Here is a 22,341-nt window from a genome sequence, read left to right on the forward strand (position 1 = left end):
ACTTTATTGAGAATATAATTTTGTGTATCTATTTAATGAGAATATAAATTTGTACAACTATTATGAAAAACTCTAGGAAAATTCCTCAAAAAATTGAAAATAGAGCTACCTTATAATCCAGAAATTCCACTTCTAGGTATATATCCAAAGGAAATAAAATGAGGATGTTGAAGACATATCTGCACTCCCAAGTTTATTGCAGCGTTATTACAATCACCGAGATGTGGAAACAACCTAAGGGTTCATCAACAGATGAATATATAAGAAAAATGTGATCTCTATATATAACATTTGTGGTTTTAAAATATATTTTGTGGTATTTTGTGGAAATATGACATATATTACACATTTTTACAAAATACCACAAAATATACAAAATGCCACAAAATATATAATAAAATAAAAACATATATTTTAGATAAAATAATATATATTTATAAATATAAACCTATAAACATATATTTTATATATATTTAAGCCTCAAGAAAGAAATCCTGTCATCTGCAACAATATGGATCAACCTGAGAACATCGTGCTAAGTAAGTCACAGAAAGAAAGACAAGTACTTCATGATCTCTCTTATATGTAGAATCTATAAAAGTTAAATTCATAGGAGGCGATAGTAGAATAGTGATTGTCAAGGCTGGAGGATATGAATAATGGAGACCTGGTTAAAGGGTACAAACTTTCAGTTGTAAGATGAAAAAGTTCTAGAGATTTAATGACTACAGTTAATAATAATATATTACATACAAAATTTGCTAAAAGAGTAGATCTTAAGTGTTCTTATTAAAAAAGAAAAGGTAATTATATAAGGTGATGGATATGTTAATTAACCTGATTGTGGTAATCATTTCACAATGTATCAAAACATCACCTTGTACACCTTAAGTATATACAATTTTTATTTGTCAATTTTACATTAATAAAACTATGGAAAAAACAAGGTGCATATAAATACAGGGATGCTTGTATACTTATAGAAGAAATTCCTTTTGAATTCTTTCCTGTAGATTACAAGGTCAGTCTTTTGTTGAGCATGAGTGAGGAAGAAGTTTCTGAAATTTAGGAAAACAATGAAGAAAGGTGAAATAGCAACTATTTCATACCCACAGAATGGTTAACACTGTAAAAAACTAATATTATTAAATGTAAGTATGGATTTAGAGCAACTTGGATCATTGATATCCTGCTGTTCAGAATGTAAAATGAGACAACTACTTTAGAAAAATGTTTGGTAGTTCAGTTAAATTTAAATTTAAACATATATGTCTGTATCATGACCCAGCAATTCTATACCTAGGCATTTACACAACGGAAATGAAACACACACCCACAAAAAAACTGGGAAGAGAATATTCATAACAACCATAGTTAAAATGATTAAAAACAAAGATAACTCAAACGTCCACACATAACATAACATATAAAACTTTTCAATATCTTCATACAATGAATAATTAGTCAACAATAAAGACAAAAATATTACTGATGCAATGCAGCAACATGGATGCATCTCAAAAGCATTTCATTGAGTTAAAGTAGTCAAAAAGTAAACAGTACATGTAATATAATTCCATTTATCTGAAGTTCTACAATAGAGTAGGCAAAATGGATCTATAATAATAGAAATCAAAAGAGTGATTGCTTCAATAACATTGATTTTTAGGGCAGTGAAACTATTTGCTATGATATTATTTTATGTATGTATATATAACAATATATAAGTTTATGTTTTGTGAATGTGTGTAAAAAGATGTGTGAATGTATGCAATAATATATATGTGTGTATTTTTATGAAACTATTAGATTATGAGTATATAATAAAATAAGGGATGTAAAAATTTAGTTCCACATTTCAATTTTTAAAAGATAAATTTTCAAAAATCAAAAAAAGAAAATGCAAAACGAAAACATGAAAAACACAGAATTCTGTCAATGAAGAGCCTTATAAAATAATATATTTTTAGGAAATATTAACTCAATTTTAAACTTGTATAGAAAGACATTCCTAACAAAGATGAATAAAAATTATTTGTTAACATACAAAGGAGTTCATGATTAGGGGAAAAAAGATTTTAATTACATTCTTGGGAAGAATCTATAAAATATTACATAAATTTCATTTGATTTCTATAATTTTGGAAACCTTGTTTTATGATTAAGTGCACAAGTCAAGAAAGTACACTGACAACATAGAGATAAAACAGAAGGAAGCAAAACATTGTGAGGATCAAATTTTATTAACTGGAGGGTATCATATGTCTAGAATATTGGTAGAGAAGAAGCTCTGCCACGAAGAGGGGAAATTTGTTATGTGTGGAGAAAGGTGCCTAGATGAGAACAAAAGGTAACAGGAAGTAACTTTATAAAGCTTGTCCTTTAATGAGAGTGACAATTGGACAAGAAAGAAATAAGGATAAGTAAGCATTGGAGGAGAATGTGATAAGAGTAAGAAAATGGAGACATTTGATCCTTTCATCACAGGAGCACAGGATGTTCTTTTCTCTTTTATGCTTCAGATTGGTCCACTTTAATCTGTTTTAAATTTGGTCTTACATTTGCCCATGGGCCACACTTATTACAATTGAGATATTACTAATTTGTTATATGATATGAGAGCTATTAACATAAGCAGCTGTATATTCCTGAAAAACCATTCAGGGTTTTCGAGGCCAGCATCCCTGTTGACTCCTGAGGCTTATTTTCTGGCTGGTACCCAAGTCATAAAATATTTGCATAGCATCCCTGTCTTTAGGCACGTGTTTTTCTTCATATTTCAAAGAAGTCCTGATTATTTTCTATTATTGCTATTGATATCATTATTGTGTACCCAGTACAATTTGCATTATTTTAAAAGAAATACCCACATAAATTAATTATTTTATGAAAGAAAATCTTTAAACACATATGTACTTTTGAGAATAGTCTGGTTTGTTTTTAGCCCCATAAGTGAACAAACGTGAGCTAACAAAATAGTAAATGAGATCCAGGGTGTGTCCCAGTCTGGTACATTAATGATGGCATCATAATTATTCTAACCAGTCATTGACCTACATAATCCATCAATCAGCAAGAAAGCATAATCCTGATTCAGCAACAAAGATGAAAACCTCAGTACCTACTGTAGACCTTAATCTTTTAAAAGGGGATCTCATCCTTTGAGTGACTTAAAATCACAGTGAAACCTGTATTTTAAACACATGATTGATTGTATAATTTTTGCCTAATATTAACTCTTTAAAGATAATATAGAAATATATTCAGAACTAGATTTCTAAATAAGTCAACTTTTATCATTTCAAATAACACAATTTTGTGTTTGAGTGTACATTAATTTGTTTCAAGTCTTTTGTGCCAGAGCATACCAGCATGTACCATACTTTATAGTTATGTAAATTGAATTGAATTTTCCCAAGAATGTACTGTGTTTTTTTCCTTGTTTGTAAGAGTTGTAATGTATTGTGATTCTAATCAAATATTATATAAACTGATAAAATATTGATGTGAACATAGTTTTTTTCTGTAAAAACAATGTGAATATAGTTTTTTTTCTGTGAAGACAACTTAATTTTCAAACATATTATTAATAGAATTAAACACCACTATTAAGGAATATGTGGGTAAAAAAAAATCAAATATTGGAATGAATAGCAATAATTTTTTCTCAGAATGCTTCATAAATTTATTTTAATTTCTTGCTCCAAGTTGACTATATGGAGACAAATTCCTGACTCTATGTTTTGGGCATATTTTATGCAATAAACTGTTGATGGTCCACAAACAAAGAACTCATTAAAATAGGAACCTCAGCTTTAAATCAAATACCTAGCTGAATGTTCACTTATTTGATTACTTTTTATAATATTGTGTCATTTTTATGATACCTGATCCAGCGTTTTAGAAAAGAAATTTTTCTCAGTACAACTGATGCCAATCACAAAAAAGGGCTTCTATGTTATATATATTTTAAAAATCAAGTTATAGATATTTCAGTGTACCTTTTTCTAGGGAGATGTTATTTCCTAAGACAGCATTTGTGGCTAGGGAAAAGTAGATTATCTAAAATATTAAGAGGCTGGCAATGTACAGTTTGTGTGTGTGTGTGTATAATAATGTACAAGTATATAATAAAATAGTGTATACTGATTCTCTATTAATAATAAAGTTAAAATTACCACTGTAATTCTTGCCAATACCTTCCCTCACTTTCAGAAAAATTATACTGTTATAAATTATCATAAATTATTAAAAAATGTATTCTCTATTTTTAAAATATTACATTAACTGTTAATAATAGTTCCAAATTTCAATCTACTGAATTTTAATACACACTCTTTTCATCCATTTGTGATTTACTAATTTTTATTTACTTCTTAAATAATTGAATTTTGCTATGAATTTATTTCTCTCAAAACTGCTCATTAGTCTCTAAACCCTGAGTTATTTCATATTTGAAAATTAATGGCTGTTTTATTTCTAATCAAATGGCATTATGGCTGGGTAAAATACTCTAGAATCACAGGAACTCTCAACATTTTATACACATTGGTATATCCTGTCTCCTTAGATTTCAGTTATATTAGGAGTGAACCTGAGGTCAACCTGAGTAACAGCCTCCATATTTTATAAGTGAATTGTTTCTTTTTCTTCTCCTTAGATACTTGAATAATTTCTCTTAATCTATTTATTTTATGTACTTACACATGGACATTTGTCATTCTGTAATCAGATGTACATCAGCACCCTGTAATTTTTCTACTGGAAACTCAATTTTTATTAAATTTTACTTTTTTTTTTAAACATCTTTATTGGAGTATAATTGCTTTACAATGGTGTGTTAGTTTCTGTTTATAACAAAGTGAATCAGTTATACATATACATATGTTCCCATATATCTTCCCTCTTGCATCTCCCTCCCTCCTGCTCTCCCTATTCCACCCCTCTAGGTGGTCACAAAGCACAGAGCTGATCTCCCTGTGCTATGCGGTTGCTTCCCACTAGCTATCTATTTTACGTTTGGTAGTGTATATATGTCCATGCCACTTTCTCACTTTGTCACATCTTACCTTTCCCCCTCCCCATATCCTCAAGTCCATTCTCTAGTAGGTCTGTGTCTTTATTCTCATCTTGCCACTAGGTTCTTCATGACCTTTTTTTTTTTTTTGTCCTTAGATTGCATATATATGTGTTACCATACTGTATTTGTTTTTCTCTTTCTGACTTACTTCACTCTGTATAACAGACTCTAACTCCATCCACCTCACTACAAATAACTCCATTTCATTTCTTTTTATGGCTGAGTAATATTCCATTGTATATATGTGCCACATCTTCTTTATCCATTCATCCGATGATGGGCACTTAGGTTGCTTCCATGTCCTGGCTATTGTAAATAGAACTGCAATGAACATTTTGGTACATGACTCTTTTTGAAATATGGTTTTCTCAGGGTATATGCCCAGAAGTGGGATTGCTGGGTCTTATGGTAGTTCTATTTTTAGTTTTTTAAGGAACCTCCATACTGTTCTCCATAGTGGCTGTATCAATTTACATTCCCACCAACACTGTAAGAGTGTTCCCTTTTCTCCACACCCTCTCCAGCACTTATTGTTTCTAGATTTTTTGATGATGGCCATTCTGACCGGTGTGAGATGATATCTCATTGTAGTTTTGATTTGCATTTCTCTAATGATTAATGATGTTGAGCATTCTTTCATGTGTCTGTTGCCCATCTGTATATCTTCTTTGGAGAAATGTTTATTTAGGTCTTCTGCCCATTTTTGGATTGGGTTGTTTGTTTTTTTGTTATTGAGCTGCATGAGCTGCTTGTAAATCTTGGAGATTAATCCTTTGTCAGTTGCTTCATTTGCAAATATTTTCTCCCATTCTGAGGGTTGTCTTTTAGTCCGGTTTATGGTTTCCTTTGCTGTGCAAAAGCTTTGAAGTTTCATTAGGTTCCATTTGCTTATTTGTGTTTTTATTTCCATTTCTCTAGGAGCTGGGTCAAAAAGGATCTCGCTGTGATGTATGTCATAGAGTGTTCTGCCTACGTTTTCTTCTAAGAGATTGATAGTGTCTGGCCTTACATTTAGGTCTTTAATCCATTTTGAGTTTATTTTTGGGTATGGTATTAGGGAGTGTTCTAATTTCATACATTTACATGTAGCTGTCCAGTTTTCCCAGCACCACGTATTGAAGAGGCTGTCTTTTCTCCACTGTATATGCTTGCCTCCTTTATCAAAAATAAGGTGACCATATGTGCATGGGTTTATCTCTGGGCTTTCTATCCTGTTCCATTGATCTATGTTTCTGCTTTTGTGCCAGTACCAAACTGTCTTGATTACTGTAGCTTTGTAGTATAGTCTGAAGTCAGGGAGCCTGATTCCTCCAGCTCCATTTTTCGTTCTCAAGATTGCTTTGGCTATTTGGGGTCTTTTGTGTTTCCATACAAATTGTGAAATTTTTGTTCTAGTTCTGAGAAAAACGCCAGTGGTAGTTTGATAAAGATTGCATTGAATCTGCAGATTGCTTTGGGTAGTAGAGTCACTTTCACAATGTTGATTCTTCCAATCCAGGAACATGGTATATCTCTCCATCTATTTGTATCATCTTTAATTTTTTCATCAGTGTCTTATAATTTTCTGTATACAGGTCTTTTGTCTCCTTAGGTAGGTTTATTCCTAGGTATTTTATTCTTTTTGTTGCAATGGTAAATGGGAGTGTTTTCTTAATTTCACTTTCAGATTTTTCATCATTAGTGTATAGGAATGCAAGAGATTTCTGTGCATTAATTTTGTATCCTGCTACTTTACCAAATTCATTGATTAGCTCTAGTAGTTTTCTGATAGCATCTTTAGGATTCTCTATGTATAGTATCATGTCATCTGCAAACAGTGACAGCTTTATTTCTTCTTTTCTGATTTGGATTCCTTTTATTTCTTTTTCTTCTCTGATTGCTGTGGCTAACACTTCCAAAACTATGTTGAATAATAGTGGTGAGAGTGGGCAACGTTGTCTTGTTCCTGATCTTAGTGGAAATGGTTTCAGTTTTTCACCATTGAGGACAATGTTGACTGTGGGTTTGTCATATATGGCCTTCATTATGTTGAGGAAAGTTCCCTCTATGCCTACTTTCTGCAGGGCTTTTATCATAAATCGGTATTGAATTTTGTCAAAAGCTTTCTCTGTATCTATTGAGATGATCATATGGTTTTTCTCCTTCAATTTGTTAATATGGTGTATCACGTTGATTGATTTGCATATATTGAAGAGTCCTTGCATTCCTGGGATAAATCCTAGATGATCATGGTGTATGATCCTTTCAATGTGCTGTTGGATTCTGTTTGCTAGTATTTTGTTGAGGATTTTTGCATCTATGTTCATCAGTGATATTGGCCTGTAGTTTTCTTCCTTTGTGACATCTTTGTCTGGTTTTGGTATCAGGGTGATAGTGGCCTCCTAGAATGAGTTGGGGAGTGTTCCGCTCTCTGCAATATTTTGGAAGAGTTTGAGAAGGTTAGGTGTTAGCTCTTCTCTAAATGTTTGATAGAATTCTCCTGTGAAGCCATCTGGTCCTGGGCTTTTGTTTGTTGGAAGATTTTTAATCACAGTTTCAATTTCAGTGCTTATGATTGTTCTGTTCATATTTTCTATTTCTTCCTGGTTCAGTCTCGGCATGTTGTGCATTTGTAAGAATTTGTCCATTTCTTCCAGGTTGACCATTTTATTGGCATAGAGTTGCTTGTAATAATCTCTCATGATCCTTTGTATTTCTGCAGTGTCAGTGGTTACTTCTCCTTTTTCATTTCTAATTCTATTGATTTGAGTCTTCTCCCTTTTTCTCTTGATGAGTCTGGCTAATGGTTTATCAATTTTGTTTATCTTCTCAAAGAACCAGCTTTTAGTTTTATTGATCTTTGGTATTGTTTCATTCATTTGTTTTTCATTTATTTCTAATCTGATCTTTATGATTTCTTTCATTCTGCTAACTTTGGGGTTTTTTGTTCTTCTTTTTCTAATTGCTTTAGGTGCAAGGTTAGGTTGTTTATTCGAGATGTTTCCTGTTTCTTGAGGTAGGCTTGTATTGCTATAAACTTCCCTCTTAGAACTGCTTTTGCTGCATCCCATAGGTTTTGGGTCGACGTGTGTCCATTGTCATTTGCTTCTAGGTATTTTTTGATTTCCCCTTTGATTTCTTCAGTGATCACTTCGTTATTAAGTAGTGTATTGTGTAGCCTCCATGTGTTTGTATTTTTTACAGAACATTTCCTGTAATTGATATCTAGTCTCATAGCGTTGCGGTCGGAAAAGATACTTGATACAAATTCAATTTTCTTAAATTTACCAAAGCTTGATTTGTGACCCAAGTAATGGTCTATCCTGGAGAATGTTCCATGAGCACTTGAGAAAAATGTGTATTCTGTTGTTTTTGGGTGGAATGTCCTATAAATCTCAATTAAGTCCATCTTGTTTAAGGTATCATTTAAAGCTTGTGTTTACTTATTTATTTTCATTTTGGATGATCTGTCCATTGGTGAAAGTGGGGTGTTAAAGTCCCCTACTATGATTGTGTTACTGTCGATTTCCCCTTTTATGGCTGTTAGTATTTACCTTATGTATTGAGGTGCTCCTATGTTGGGTGCATAAATATTTACAATTGTTATACCTTCCTCTTGGATCGATCTCTTAATCATTATATAGTGTCCTTCTTTGTCTCTTGTAATAGTCTTAATTTTAAAGTCTATTTTGTCTGATATGAGAATTGCTACTCCAGCTTTCTTTTGAATTCCATTTGCATGGAATATCGTTTTCCATCCCCTCACTTTCAGTCTGTATGTGTCCCTAGGTCTGAAGTGGGTCTCTTGTAGACAGCATATATACGGGTTTTGTTTTTGTATCCATTCAGCCAGTCTGTGTCTTTAGGTGGGAGCATTTAATCCATTTACATTTAAGGTAATTTTCGACATGTAGGTTCCTATGACCATTTTCTTAATTTTTTGGGTTTGTTTTTGTAGGTCCTTTTCTTCTCTTGTGCTTCCACTTAGGGAAGTTCCTTTAGCATTTGTTGTAGTCCTGGTTTGGTGGTGCTGAACTCTCTCAGCTTTTGCTTGTCTGTAAATGTTTTACTTTCTCCATCATATCTGAATGAGATCCTTGCTGGGTAGTGTAATCTTGGTTGTAGGTTTTTCTCCTTCATCACTTTAAATATGTCCTGCCACTCCCTTCTGGCTTGCAGCATTTCTGCTGAAAGATCAGCTGTTAACCTTATGGGGTTCCCTTGTGTGTTATTTGTTGTTTTTCCCTTGCTGCTTTTAATATGTTTTCTTTATATTTAATTTTTGATAGTTTGATTAATATGTGTCTTGGCGTGTTTCTCCTTGGATTTATCCTGTATGGGACTCTGTGCTTCCAGGACTTGATTAACTATTTCCTTTCCCATATTAGGGAAGTTTTCAACTATAATCTCTTCAACTATTTTCTCAGTCACTTTCTTTTTCTCTTCTTCTTCTGGGACCCCTATAATTCAAATGTTGGTGCATTTAATGTTGTCCCAGAGGTCTCTGAGATTGTCCTCAGTTCTTTTCATTCTTTTCTCTTTATTCTGCTCTGCAGTAGTTATTTCCAATATTTTATCTTCCAGGTCAGTTACCCGTTCTTCTGCCTCAGTTATTCTGCTATTGATCTCTTCTAGAGTGTTTTTAATTTCATTTATTGTGTTTTTCATTGTTGCTTAGTTCCTCTTTAGTTCTTCTATGTTCTTGTTAAATGTTTCTTGCATTTTGTCTATTCTATTTCCAAGATTTTGGATCATCTTTACTATCATTATTCTGAATTCTTTTTCAGGTAGACTGCCTATTTCCTCTTCATTTGTTTCATCTGGTGTGTTTTTACCTTGCTCCTTCATCTGCTGTGTGTTTTTCTGTCATCTCATTTTTCTTATCTTACTGTGTTTGGGGTCTCCTTTTCACAGGCTGCAGGCTCGTGGTTCCTGTTGTTTTTGGTATCTGTCCCCAGTGGCTAAGGTTGGTTCAGCGGGTTGTGTAGGCTTCCTGGTGGAGGGGACTAGTGCCTGTGTTCTGTTGGATGAGGCTGTATCTTGTCTTTCTGGTGGGCACGTCCACGTCTGGTGGTGTGTTTTGGGGTGTCTGTGGCCTTATTATGATTTTAGGCAGCCTCTCTGCTAATGGATGGGGCTGTGTTCCTGTCTTGCTAGTTGTTTGGCATAGGATGTCCAGCACTGTAGCTTGCTGGTCGTTGAGTGAAGGTGGGTCTTGATGTTGAGATGGAGATCTCTGAGAGATTTTTGCCGTTTGGTATTACGTGAAGCTGGGAGGTCTCTTGTGGACCAGTGTCCTGAAGTTGGCTCTCCCACCTCAGAGGCACAGCCCTGATGCCTGGCTGGAGCTCCAAGAACCTTTCATCCACACAGCTCAGAATAAAAGGGAGAAAAAATAGAAAGAAAGAGGATGAAATAAAATAAAATATAATAAAATAAAGTAAGATAAAATAAAGTAAAGCTATTAAAATAAACAATAAGAAAAAATATTATTAAGAAAATATTTATTAAGAAAAATAAATTTTTTAATTTTTATAATAAATTTTTAAATTTTTTAAAATAAAAAATAAGAAAAAAATTATTAAGAAAAAATTTTTTAATTTTTTAAAATAAAAAATAAGAAGAAATATCAAGAAAAAATTTATTAAGAAAAAAAAATTTTTAAGAAAAAAGAAATAAAATAAACTATACAGACGGACCAAACCCTAGGACAAATTGTCTAAGCAAAGCTATACAGACAAATTCTCAGACACAAGCATATACATACACTCACAAAAAGAGGAAAAGGGGAAAAAATAATATATCCTGCTCCCAAATTCCACCTCCTCAATTTGGGCTGATTCGTTGTCTCTTCAGGTATTCAACAGATGCAGGTACATCAAGTTGTTTATGGAGCTTTAATCCGCTGCTTCTGAAGCTGCTGGGAGAAATTTCCCTTTCTCTTCTTTGTTCGTACAGCTCCTGAGGTTCAGCTTTAGATTTAGACCTGCCTCTGCGTGTGGGTCACCTTAGGGCTTCTGTTCTTCGCTCACACAGGATGGCGTTAAAGGAGCAGCTGCTTTGGGGGCTCTGGCTCACTCAGGCCTGGGGGAGGGTGGGGGAAGGAATCAGGGTGAGCCTGCAGTGGCAACAGCCGGCATGACATTGCAGCAGCCTGAGGCGCGCTGCTCATTCTCCCGGGGAAGTTGTCCCTGGATCACAGGACCCTGGCAGTGGCAGGCTGCACAGGTTCCCAGGAGGGGCGGAGTGAATAGTGACCTGTGCTCGCACACAGGCTTCCTGGTGGGGACAGCAGCAGCCTTAGCATCTCATGCCCGTCTCTGGGGTCCACGCTGATCACCTTGGCTCGCGCCTGTCTCTGGAGCTCGTTTAGGCGGCGCTCTGAATCCCCTCTCCTCGCACACCAGGAAACAAAGAGGCAAGAAAAAGTCTCTTGCCTGTTCGACAGATCCAGACCTTTTCCCGGACTCCTTCCCGGCTAGCTGTGGTGTGTTAACCCCTTCAGGCTGTGTTCATGCCGCCAACCCCAGTCCTCTCCATGGGATCCGAACGAAGCCTGAGCCTCAGCTCCCAGTCCCCGCCTGTCCCGGCGGGTGAGCAGACAAGCCTCTCGGGCTGGTGAGTGCTGCTTGGCACCGATCCTCTGTGCGGGAATCTCTCTGCTTTGGCCTCCGCACCCCTGTGGCTGCGCTCTCCTCCGTGGCTCCGAAGCTTCCCCCCTCTGCCACCCACAGTCTCTGCCTGCGAGGGGGCTTTCTAGTGTGTGGAAACCTTTCCTCCTTCACAGCTCCCTCCCACTGGTGCAGGTTCCGTCCCTATTCTTTTGTCTCTGTTATTTCTTTTTTCTTTTGCCCTACCCAGGCACATGGGGATTTTCTTGCCTTTTGGGAGGTGTGACGTCTTCTGCCAGCATTCAGTGGGTGTTCTGTAGGGGCAGTTCCACGTGTAGATGTATTTCTAATGTATCTGTGGGGAGGAAGGTGATCTCCGTGTCTTACTCTTCTGCCATCTTGCCCAGACCCCTCTAAATTTTTCTTTTATTATACTTCTGAGTTCCTTTCTCATTTCAGTTGTGTATTCTCTTCCTCAGATACTCTGTTTTTACTTTGGATTATTTGTAGTTTACTGTACATATTGTCTTTTCCAGTTCTATTATTTGACATTTATAATGTATTTACCATAATTATAAAGATATGATTTTGGTTCTTAATTTTTTTTTAAAATATATTGTTTAGCATGTCATTTTATTTATTTATTTATTTATTTTTAAAATTTATTTATTTTATTTATTTATTTTTGGCTGCATTGGGTCCTCGTTGCTGTGTGCCGGCTTTCTCTAGTTGCAGTGAGTGGGGACTACTCTTTGTTGCAGTGCGTGGGCTTCTCATCCTGGTGGTTTCTCTTGCTGTAGATCACAGGCTCTAGGTGCACAGGCTTCAGTAGTTGCAGCACACAGGCTCAGTAGTTGTGGCTCATGGGCTTAGTTTCTTCGCAGCATGTGGGATCTTCCCAGACCAGGGCTCGAACCTGTGTCCCCTGTATTGGCAGGCGGATTCTCAACCACTGAGCCACCAGGGAAGTCCTGGTGCTTAATTTTTATCCTTATGTTGCATCTCTTTTTATTTTTAATTTTGGGTTGCAGTAACAAAAACCTCATCATTTTTAAGTTTCAGTATATTTAAATTGGGTTAAAATTAAAGAAAATTTATGTAGCAAAATATTTATTATATTCTTTTGATTTTTTAAATCATTTTCACCTAACCCCTACTTTGACAGTGATTTTTAACCCTGTATTAAGCTGTTTCATAACATAAAATGCTTTGGCAGAATTTCTTTTCTTGAGATTTTTTTCATTTTTATACCAATTTTTCTGTCTGTTTTGCTCACTACATTTCTTCCTTTTGTTTTATTTCTATATATTTATTAACATGTTTCCATTTTAGTCACCCTGTCTCTCTTTCACTTGCTTACATTTTTTGGTACATAACGAGTCCATCTCCTGGTTATAAAACTTTGTGTGATCTTTCAGACTCAGCCACAGGCAACAACAAATATTTTGCAAGGCAGGCCTCATCAGAAAAACTGTCCTCCCCACACCAGACTTGGTGCAGAGCCTGTGCATCACAGTCTCACTAAGGTGTTACAGTCAGAGACTCAGGCCCGCTGCCCAGTCATACTGTTACAAATATACATTTGTATATTTACATCCAAGTACTCTAATTCCAAGGTCTTTTTATTTGACACTTTGGACAGAGGTCTTGTTTAGGCAGTTCTGCAGAGGTGTTCTTGTGTTTTTTGCAGGGGGAGGTGGTGAGGGAAAAAAGGGAAACTTTAAGACACTTTCCTACTCCAACTCAGTATTTAGTACTTTTCCACTCTTTCTTTGAGTCTCCTTCAAGGATGAGACAATCTGCCCTGATCCACTGGACTCTTGAGTGGTTTACTGATCTGTAAAAAATTAATACACAGAAACTTCACTTAAATAGATTTGGGAGATCAGCAGGGGGAGCTCTTACACCCTGTGATGATAGCAGAGACCAACAAGAATAAAGACTTCGTTCTTGGCAATAATTCAACCAATGGAGGGACTTCCCTGATGGTCCAGTGGTTAAGGCTTCGCCTTCCAATGCAGGGGGTATGGGTTTGATCCCTAGTTGGGGAGCTAAGATCCCACATGTCTCATAGCCAAAAAAACAAAATATAAAGCAGAAGCAATATTGTAACAAATTCAATAAAGAATTGTAAAATGGTCCACATCAAAAAAAAACTTAAAAAAAATAGTTCAACAAATGGAAAGCCATTGACTCTTTGTTTACTATAGCCCTCCCAAATTCCTCTCCCCTCTGTAAAAGACTTCTCCTTTCCCAATTATGCAGGGACTTGCACTTGTCTTGCTGTGCTTGCAGGCCCTGAATTTCAAGTCTCTGCTGATCCTGAAAAAACTCATCTTTGCTGGAAGAATAACACATTTTGGTGGCCTGTACAGGGACCAGAGAAGACCCCTGAAGGCTCTGAGGCTTGTGAATATACAGGCGTGGTACCCATTATCTCCTCACTACTTTTCTCTCCAATTTTGGAGTTTGAAGGTATATCTTTCTCCTGGATCTGAGCTCATGCCTTCTTTGTGTTTAAAGCTCTCCAAGCTTTATTTGGGACCTATTTTAAGTTTCATTCTTTCTGATTAAGGCCTTATTCTGAGAGGATACTTGTTTGGTACTTTGGTCTGATTTTTGAGATCAGACTGTTTTGACCGAAGCTGGGTAAGAAGCTTCAGCCCATTTCTTCAGGAACAGGGGCTGCTTCACTGAAACTGTGCTGGTTTTTCAGTCATTGGTCCATTCCTTTGAAATAGAGACCATTTTATGGGAACTGGCTGAAAAGTCTTTGGCCTGGCCCCTCCAGGACTGAGCTATTTTCTTAGAAATGGCTAGTGGTAAGCCTGCAGTCTGTTTGAGTTGCAAGCTGTTTGAATTGAGTTGCTTAAGCTGTAAGCTGTTTAAGCTGTTTGAAAATTACTCTTTTACTCTAGAGAAAACTTCTTAGCCATGGGATCTCAGTCATCTAAATATTTTGAAGTCATCCCCCCTACAGGGACTTTGGCCAAATTTATATTTAGAAACCACTGTTATTCCTCATGTGCATTTATGACTAAATGGATTGACTTGACAAAAGGCAATTTAGAATATCAGTGGCCATTATGGGGAATTTTTGAAATCCCCAAACTTAATTTTCTTATAATTGAATTGGATTAAAATAGATTAAAAAATTCCCAGAACTGAATGGAATCATTCAGTATTTTGAGGCTTTCCAACATTATTAGTTTAAAATTGCCTCTCTGCAAAGTAAGATTTTAAGATTAACTGAGACAAACAATTAAGAAAGATAAAATGGCTCCCGAAGCTTCAGGCTCTTCTTCCACATCTGTTTTGTCTCAAGCTCCACCTCTGTCACCATCTTTTGTCCTCTTTCCTTCAGCTCCTCATGGTCAGACTCCCAGTAAGATGGAGAAGATGGAGAAACACACACACACACACACACACACACACACACACACACGAAAACTCTCCTCAGCTCTGGCCAAAGTTCTGAATGGGTAAAGGCACTCTATTAAGATTACTTCAATTTACTCATGGACTGTATCCCAAAGACTGAATTCCTTCAGACTTCAGATCATTCCCAAAGTCAACCTGGAGCAAATTTTAATTCTGTTAGAAAGATTAGTCGGTCTTTGTTGTTCATTTCCTTTTTTACATCTGTCTATCAGTTAACAACCTATCAAAAGGGAGGAAATATAATTTTCCTCCTCTATTGCATTCCTATGTAGAGTTATATAAGAATTGTTTTATGTTTCACAATTAGGGATTGAGTTGGTGGCAACGAGATTAGGAGAGCTTAGTACAATTCTAGAACTTCCTGTTTCTATTTTAGGCAAAAGGAGATATCCAGGTATTGCCAGTTCTGAATTTTATGCAGTATGGGAACCTTCTGTAAGACACAGAATACAGAACTATATATGGTTAATTAGACAGAGAACTTTGGAAGGTGCTCATAAAGGTGAGGTGCCCCTTACCTTAATCTTTATTAGCCCCACAATTGATTCACCTCAGTTTAAACTGCAACTTTTCAAAAATATCATGCCACTAGGTATGTCCTTTCCATTGTGTTATCACCATATTTTTGGTGTTTTAAAAACGTTTTGTTCATTTAATTATACTTTGGAGAAAGATAGTTTGTAATTCAGCTTCATTATAATTTCAACACTTCATCATATTATTTAATGTTCATAACCGTATCAAGTGTTATGTCTCAGGAAAGTAAAACAAGGCACTCACAGTGTCAGCAGGTTGTTCAATAAGTGGTCAAGTTGGAATTGGAATCCAGATCTGCTTGAAACTGCCTCTCTTGAATGTAATGACTAAATGCTATGACAAGCAATTGTTAGCCTGAAACTTAGAATTAAATAATTGTTTTATTTTGAAATAACCTATGAAATATATTTTTCTTAATCATATTTAAAGACAATATTATAGAGAACAAATATGACTAAATTTATACATTAAAGTTATATCAGAGAAAACATATATTGTACTAAACAAAGTAATGGAATGGCGTTCATTCTAAATTTGTACCCACCCAAACCTGGTTTTAAATCCTGAGTTACTGACTTTTGATAGTGGACATACACTAATATTTCTGAGCCACTGATTTCTTATCTGTGAAATGGAGTTAACATACATGAGTATCAAATCAAATATCTCAGCACTCAGTATATATTAAACATACATAATCACTTACCAACAGCTCTTAAATTTAACTATACTGAAAGTATAATAGAAGACTATTGTTATATAAGTTGTTTATATAAATATTTGAAATACTTTTACAAGTGAATATAGTCATTTTTCACTAATAATGTTATAAACATCTGTATACTTCCTGGTTGAACAGCCCATATGCATATATTTTTTAAGATAATATGTATTTAATATTAATTGTTTAACACTATGGTATATTAACAATGAATCACAAAATGAATACATTGTTTTTAGATTTTAATTACTTTGAATTCCTATCTACAGGCTAATATCTCATTTATCAGCTCTTGAAATTCACACGGTTTGTGAACCTAAATTTTTTGCCCTCTGTGAGATATTTACTGGCTCTGAATTGTCTAGTGCACTGTCATTATCCTTCTGCTTAAAGAATTAGTCAAAGTTGTGAACATTACTGAAATTCATCTGGGACATCCAAAGGTAGAAATAAAGATAATGAGCAAGGACTTTTTAATAATGTGAAGTGTACCACCTAATCTGGAAGTACAAGTACACAGACAAGATAGAAAAACATGTTTATATTAAAGTATTCACAAAGCAAAACTGAAAAATAGAAAGGGCCAAATTAAGGAAGAAAAGCAATGCTTTGGAAAATCCTCAGCCATGAATTCTATTGCCATAATCTTTCTGAAATAGTTTGAGCAATTTTTAATTAAAAGAATTTATACATATTCTTCTTATTTTCGACCTCCCTCCTATTTTTCGTTCTCTTGTTTCTGAGGGTTTGCACTCATCAATAAAGTGTTGTTGGTAAATTTTTAGTTCAGTGTCTCTTTTCTAGAGAGCTCAAGGTAAGACACTGTAGTGTCTCATTCACAATTATAATGCATTTATTTTGGTAAAATTATTTTCTATTCATATTATTTCCCACAAATATAGCAGTCCACATCAAGGTTAAATGTGAGAAAATTTTCAGTGAAATTATTTTCCACACCTTATTTATATAAAACATAGAAATCATAGTGTATTCTACAGAGAGGATGGGATTTATTAGTAAGTGACAATATGTTTTTTTTTGGTTTGTTTCCAAAATGAGCAAATAGATAAATCAGAATCAATGATAGATATATCAGAATCAATGATATTTGCAGTTATACTAACTGCAAATACTTCCAAAAAATTAACTTCCAAAAGAGGGGTCCATAAGATATGTTTGTATTGGAATAGTTTAGTTCTCAGCATTGGAACAGTATAATTTTTTATCAAAGTTTTAAAAAACAAGGTTTAAAGAAAAATTTAACATTTTTATGTAAAAATACTTGTATCTGTTGAAATAATTTCTATGAAATCAATGTATATTTTGAATATTTGTAATTTTCCACCAATTTTTCTCCTTTTTTTTTGGTTTTTACATTCTTTTGCAAATTATTTCTATCTTAACCTTTCTACTGGGGCTTGATCAACAAGCAGGTTCAAGGCTTTTCAGTTCGAAAGTGAAACAAACAAGCAAAGAAGAAACTAGAGAGATAAAAAATTCTTTACTTGTCCCCCAAATCATAGTTCCTTTATTAGACAAACATAAAACACTTTACTTGTCCCCAAATTATAGTTTCTCTATTTAGATATTTTTTAATGTAAATATGCATCTACTAACATTTGAAATCTGTGAATTTTATATCTTCAATTAATCTTTTTTATCTTGATGTCACATTAATAGTCTCCTGTATCTTTATCTGAGATTTTGTACTTTGTTTTTATTTTAGGTCATTTTTCTATCCACAATTTATATTTATGGTATAGAGAACTTGTTTTATTTTTTCTTCCACAATGTCTTAGCACCATATATTGAATATTTAATTAATTTTCCTACTAATTTTTAATGCTGCTTCTATCATATACAAAGTTCCAATTTATATGCTGATTTAAATAAAAATCAGATAAGAGCTAACTATTCCAATTCATTTATTTATTGATCTCTTCAATAGCACATTTTAAAATTATTGTAAATTTAAAATTAGACTTACTATCTGATAAGGAAGTCCCCTTATTACCTTTCTCCTTCACAAATATCTTGTCTATATTTCTTCCAAATTATTTTAGGGTATACTTGTTAAGAGTTATAACATACTATGGTTAGAATATTATTGGAATTGTGTTCAATTAATAATTTGGGGATAATTTCTATCTTTGCAATATTATCTTCCCATCCAAGAACATAGATTTTTCCAACTACATTAAACATTTTTCTTTCAATAATATCTTTAAAACTTAGATCTTTCAATATGATGTAAATTTTTCATAAAAGTATAGTGCATCTGTTATTAGATCCATTCTCAAGCAAATGGTAAGTATTTATTGCTTTTGAAATATATATAGTTTATTTTTCAGATTGATATGTAGATATCCTATTAATTTTTTTACTGATTATAATATTTATCTTATCCCATTTCCTTAGGACACATTTCCTTAAAACACATTACACCTTACATTTTCCCTTAAACATAACAACCTTCTGTTACATTTAATTGCAATGTGAACTTTGTTAGTTAAGAAAAATAATAATTGATATAAAATTTACTATATTGATTTCCATTGGTTATATACAAAGGGACTTTAATTTTTAATCAAAGAATCTCCCTTATTGAATATGTAATTTATCAAACTTTGCTGTTTCTACTTTAGGGTTAGAAACTCTAGTATGTTGAAGGGGGTTTTGTTTTCTATTTTCTTACCATCTTCATCACTGCATATGAAAGCATGTTCAATTGGAGAAATTGCTACTGTGTTAATATTCCCTTTTATTTACTGTGGAGTTGTATCAGACACAATTTGTCAGGGTTTAAAATATAAATGCTCACCAGATAGTGTGTGTGTGTGAGAAAGAGAGAGAGATAGAGAGAGAGAGAGAGAGGGAGAGAAAATATGGAAATAATAGACAGTGTGCCATCAGTTTCACCTGTCATTCTACTCACTGTACCTATGCCTTCAAAATAATGTGATGTGAGGTGGGACTGTAGCATCTCTATTTCTCCAGCCAATCTCAGTGAGTATGTATCATGTACCTGTAAGACAAGCTGTACATGTAAGAAAAAAATAATAACATAAAATGGACACCAAATTTAATTTACCTGTTTCATTTGGTGCTCAACACAGGAAAACATAATTTTACAATAAGAAAAGCAAAATTAGCTTTGTTGGACTTATTGAGAGAAAGAACATTCATATGACAGGTAGATTATATGAATGAACGTGAAACCTTGTCTTTCAATATACCGTAACATAAGAAAATCCTCCCAGGATGTGCAAATCTCTGTTTATTTAAAGTCAGTAAGTGGTAGTTTATAGTTTGTATAAATTAGAAGACAATTCTGTTTAATAAATGTGTAGGTTAGTGTGAAATTAACTTAATTTGTATATTGGACATTCTCATATTCATTGTGTCCTATGTTGTATATATTTCAATTTGAGGGCAATTTAAGAAATAAAGTGTAAGCTTAACTTCATGCAAATTTTGCCTTATAGTTAAGTGACCATATATAATTTATTATGTAATATAGGACACTTTTGAGGATTAACTGGAGATATTAACATATTCAGCTAAACTGGAATTATAAATTTCTGACTTTCATCAAATTTGGGAAAATTTCACCCATTTTCTTCAATATTTTTTTCTGCTTTACTATCTTTTTCCTCTTCTTCAGTAACACCAGTTAAGCACACGTTTAATGACTTGATTATATCAAAGATCTCTGACATCGTTTTTTTAAAAAAATCTTTTTTGTGTGTTTCACATGGGATAATGTATACTGACCTATTGTCAAATCCACTTACTCTTTGTAATATGCATTCGTTCAGTCCTTTTAGTAAATTTTATAGTTCAGATACTATATTTTTTAGTTGCAAAATCATATCTCATTGTCTGCTGTGATCTTTTTAATATTTTTATCCATAGTGAGCATTTTTTTTTAACTTTATTGAAGAGAGTTATAATAGTTACTTTCAAATTTTGACCTTCAATTACAAGATTTCAGTATCTCAGGGTCTATAACATTTTTTTTTCTTTTTTCTTGGCCATGAGTTTCATTTTTATTGGTTCTTCCTGTATTGGGTAATTTTGAATTATATCCTGAGTTTTAACTTTTCAGAGATTCTAGCTTCTGTTCTTTTTTTTTTTTTTTTTAACATCTTTATTGAAGTATAATTGCCTTACAATGGTGTGTTAGCTTCTGCTTTATAACAAAGTGAATCAGTTATACATATACAATATGTTCCCATTTCTCTTCCCTCTTGCATCTCCCTCCCTCCCACCCTCCCCATCCCACCCCTCCAGGTGGTCACAAAGCACCGAGCTGATCTCCCTGTGCTATGCGGCTGCTTCCCACTAGTTATCTATTTTACATTTGGTAGTGTATATATGTCCATGACACTCTCTTACCCTGTCACATCTCACCCCTCCCCCTCCCCATATCCTCAAGTCCATTCTCTAGTAGGTCTGTGTCTTTATTCCCATCTTGCAACTAGGTTCTTCATAGCCTTTTTTTTTTTTTCCCTTAGATTCCGTATATATGTGTTAGCATACTGTATTTGTTTTTCTCTTTCTGACTTACTTCACTCTGTATGACAGACTCTAACTCCATCCACCTCATTACAAATACCTCCATTTCATTTCTTTTTATGGCTGAGTAATATTCCATTGTATATATGTGCCACATCTTCTTTATCCATTCATCTGTTGATGGACATTTTGATTGCTTCCATGTCCTGGCTATTGTAAATAGAGCTGCAATGAACATTTTGGTACATGACTCTTTTTGACCTATGGTTTTCTCAGGGTATATGCCCAGTAGTGGGATTGCTGGGTCGTATGGTAGTTCTATTTGTAGTTTTTTAAGGAACCTCCATACTGTTCTCCATAGTGGCTGTATCAATTTACATTCCCACCAACAGTGCAAGAGTGTTCCCTTTCCTCCACACCCTCTCCAGCATTTATTGTTTCTAGATTTTTTGATGATGGCCATTCTGACTGGTGTGAGATGATATCTCATTGTAGTTTTGATTTGCATTTCTCTAATGATTAATGATGTTGAGCATTCTTTCATGTGTCTGTAGGCCATCTGTATATCTTCTTTGGAGAAATGTCGATTTAGGTCTTCGGCCCATTTTTGGATTGGGTTGTTCGTTTTTTTGTTATTGAGCTGCATGAGCTGCTTGTAAATCTTGGAGATTAATCCTTTGTCAGTTGCTTCATTTGCAAATATTTTCTCCCATTCTGATGGTTGTCTTTTGGTCTTGTTTATGGTTTCCTTTGCTGTGCAAAAGCTTTGAAGTTTCATTAGGTCCCATTTGTTTATTTGTGTTCTTATTTCCATTTCTCTGGGAGCTGGGTCAAAAAGAATCTTGCTGTGATGTATGTCATAGAGTGTTCTGCCTATGTTTTCCTCTAAGAGTTTGATAGTGTCTGCCCTTACACTTAGGTCTTTAATCCATTTTGAGTTTATTTTTGTGCATGGTGTCAGGGAGTGTTCTAATTTCATACTTTTACATGTACCTGTCCAATTTTCCCAGCACCACGTATTGAAGAGGCTGTCTTTTCTCCACTGTATATGCTTGCCTCCTTTATCAAAAATAAGGTGCCCATATGTGTGTGGGTTTATCTCTGGGCTTTCTATCCTGTTCCATTGATCTATATTTCTGTTTTTGTGCCAGTACCAAACTGTCTTGATTACTGAAGCTTTGTAATATAGTCTGAAGTCAGGGAGCCTGATTCCCCCAGCTCCATTTTTCGTTCTCAAGATTGCTTTGGCTATTTGGGGTCTTTTGTGTTTCCATACAAATTGTGAAATTTTTTATTCTAGTTCTGTGAAAAATGCCAGTGGTAGTTTGATAGGGATTGCATTGAATCTGTAGATTGCTTTGGGTAGTAGAGTCATTTTCACAATGTTGATTCTTCCAATCCAGGAACATGGTATATCTCTCCATCTATTTGTATCATCTTTAATTTCTTTCATC

This window comes from Balaenoptera physalus, assembly GCF_965194825.1.
Source record: "Balaenoptera physalus genome assembly, chromosome: 18".
Classification (NCBI taxonomy): Eukaryota; Metazoa; Chordata; class Mammalia; order Artiodactyla; family Balaenopteridae; genus Balaenoptera; species Balaenoptera physalus.